Source organism: Bactrocera latifrons, unplaced genomic scaffold (genome assembly GCF_001853355.1).
Source record: "Bactrocera latifrons isolate USDA-ARS-PBARC rearing strain unplaced genomic scaffold, ASM185335v1 scaffold_29, whole genome shotgun sequence".
Classification (NCBI taxonomy): Eukaryota; Metazoa; Arthropoda; class Insecta; order Diptera; family Tephritidae; genus Bactrocera; species Bactrocera latifrons.
Window position 1 is genome coordinate 1,831,316 of NW_017536518.1, and position 2,657 is coordinate 1,833,972.

General features: G+C 30.8%; 2 protein-coding genes across 3 annotated transcripts in view; one reads left to right on the top strand and one right to left on the bottom strand.

Annotated features, from left to right (window-relative positions):
- The window catches only part of LOC108970201 (transcription factor IIIB 90 kDa subunit-like), a 41,634-nt gene that overhangs the window by 18,201 nt on the left and 20,776 nt on the right, over positions 1–2,657 (bottom strand). The window lies entirely within an intron of this gene.
- LOC108970200 (BTB/POZ domain-containing protein 6-B) overlaps positions 1–2,657 on the top strand; it is a 21,335-nt gene that overhangs the window by 1,061 nt on the left and 17,617 nt on the right. The gene's annotated exons all lie outside the window — the stretch shown is intronic.

The following is a 2,657-nucleotide window of genomic DNA, read 5'->3' on the forward strand; positions in this document are numbered from 1 at the left end:
AAAAAAAAAAAAAAAAAAAAAAAAAAAAAAAAAAAAAAAAAAAAAAAAAAAAAAAAAAAAAGAATGGGAAGACCCAAACAACCAGTTTGAAAGAGTACACTGATTTCCCAATGAAATATAAACGCTGATTGTTGATTATTTTTGAAGCAGTAAAGACATTGCATAAATTAAAAAAATAAAAATAATAAGGATTCGACTTTTTGTGCAGACCACATTCGGCTTTTTGTGGAGACCAAAAAGCGATTTTTTTATAATTTTTTTGAAATCACTCTTCATTGGCATATACTAACTTTCATAATTAAATTCTCAGATAAATTGAAGGAAAATTTAATTTTTTGCTATTCTTGATGGTTTTATTAGAGAATATACATATTTGGCTCATTAACCATAAGCAAAAAAAAAAAAAAAAAATTATACCTACATTAAGTACCTCTTTGGAAGAATTGAAGTGAGTTTCCGAAGTGGGACTTGCACAAAAAAACAATGTTTCATTTACAGCTCAAACTTCCGCTTTGTCATATACAATGTTACATGAATATATTTGTGTTTTTTCTAATTACTTGCCAGTATAAATACCATACACAACGTCATATGCTATAAAATAAATCAGAAGGTGTTAATTGGTGTGCAATTAGTGTGGCAAGCTCACATTTAAGTAGTTCTGTATGTAGTAAAAACGTGCCGTTCATTCAAACGGTAAATAAATTATATTGTACAAACGAAGCTCTTTAAAATTAAAAAAATACATAGAGAATTTAAAAAGAAAGTTCGTGAGCAATTTGACACCGGGCACAAATTATTTAATAGAGAAATAAATGCTTGGAGATTTCAGAAAATTCACTCTAAAACGGGTAACAGACAAGAAAAAATACCAAAATAATTCAAAATGTTATACAAAGCACCCGTATTGCGGATCAGTTCAGTAAGTACCTCAATAGAACTGATATTTCTGCAAAATTCTTCAGTTTGGTTTAGAGTGTGACAAGCGTAGAATTGATTTAATTAATAACAATTTGATTTTATAATTCAATTGAATTTATTTTGTTGCAATTTGCTGGCCATAGTTTTAGTTGTTTATGACTTTTCACGAAAAGGCTCTTTCTGCCGAATTAAGTCCTAAGGAGAAGTCTAAAATTGTAATAATATCTGAGTGTGGTGTAAAATTTGGTGAAATATCGAAAAAACACTAACGTCACCAAAATGCAATTACTAATTATTAAAAAAAAAAAAACGAAAAAATACGCCCAAATAATCGGAAGAGTGTGGTGCCACTAAGTGCCATATTCGAGCCTTAGCCACGACTAAAACTTTGAGTTGCGGACAGATGAACACACAATTGCCAAAAGTTATGCAAAGGTTGCAACAGATTATGATGTCAAAGTTCGCCCGACTTTATAGGCCCGACTTGCATTTTTCGAAAAATATAAGCTTTGGGAAAATTAATTTAAAAAAGTGATCTTCGGTGATAAGAAAAAGTTTAATTTGGATGGTCCCGATGGAAATCAGAAATATTGCCGTGATCCAAGGCATCCTCGGCAGACTTGCTATAAGCGTAACCAGAGTGCTGGCTCTCTCATGGTATGGGCAGCTTTTAGCTTACTGGGAAAGTCTCTGATTTGCTTTGTACTTAGCCGGATTGATTCACAAATGTAAACAAATCTCGTTAAGAGCGAACTTATATCATTTGCGGAAATTTTTCATGGCGAAGACTGGATATTTCAACAAGATAATGCCCCTATATATGTTTCAAGGTATATGAAGTCAATTCTCGAGTCGGAAAGTGTCCCGTTATTAGATTGGCTGGCTATAACCTCACCTGAATACAATTGAAGACCTTTCGGGTACTCTTTTCTCAATAGCTTACGAAGGTACGAAGGACGGCAATTTGATAGCTTAAAAAAATTAAAAGAAATCATTGTTGAGAAAAGGCCAGCTTTCGATATAAGTTTACTTGAATTTTGTAAATTCGATTGCAGAATAAAAGGGAGGGAGTTAGTAAGCAGCTTGAACGTTGAATGTACATATTAATTAATTTCGTTTCTTTTTTTACAAATCCTTCTTTTGCACAGATATCAACTTTCATTGCAGAAGAAAATTGTTGAAGACATTTTGAAATTAATTCGCAAAAAAAAAAAGAATATATATATATATGAAGCACAAATATTAATTTTACTGAGGTAATACCAGCTACCTTTAGTTCGTAGCATTTTAGCGGAGCCAATCGAACAAACTGGGCGACATTTTCAAACAGCGGTTACTCTAGATTCAGTTTTGTGATTTTGAAATTTTCCTGCAATGTTATGTTCAAACATGACTTTCCTTTCCCTGTTAGGTATTGTATTCAGTAAAGTAAATGAAAGATATATATATGTACATACATTATGACTAAAAATACTTTAGGCCACTAAAATTCTTTTAGATTTATAAACAAAGAAATAAATCCAGTTTTAAAGCTAAAAGAATACTAATTTTGGGAAAATTTGTGGTTAGAAAATTAAATATAAGCAAAAAGAGACAAAAGATTAGAACTAGAAGCAGAGTTTACGACCTATTCTCTTCAATACTTCTTTAAAGCTTTAATTTTGCAAAGCTAAATTGTAGAAAAACGAAGCAACTAACTTAATAACAAAATTATATTTATAGTAATACATAAATAT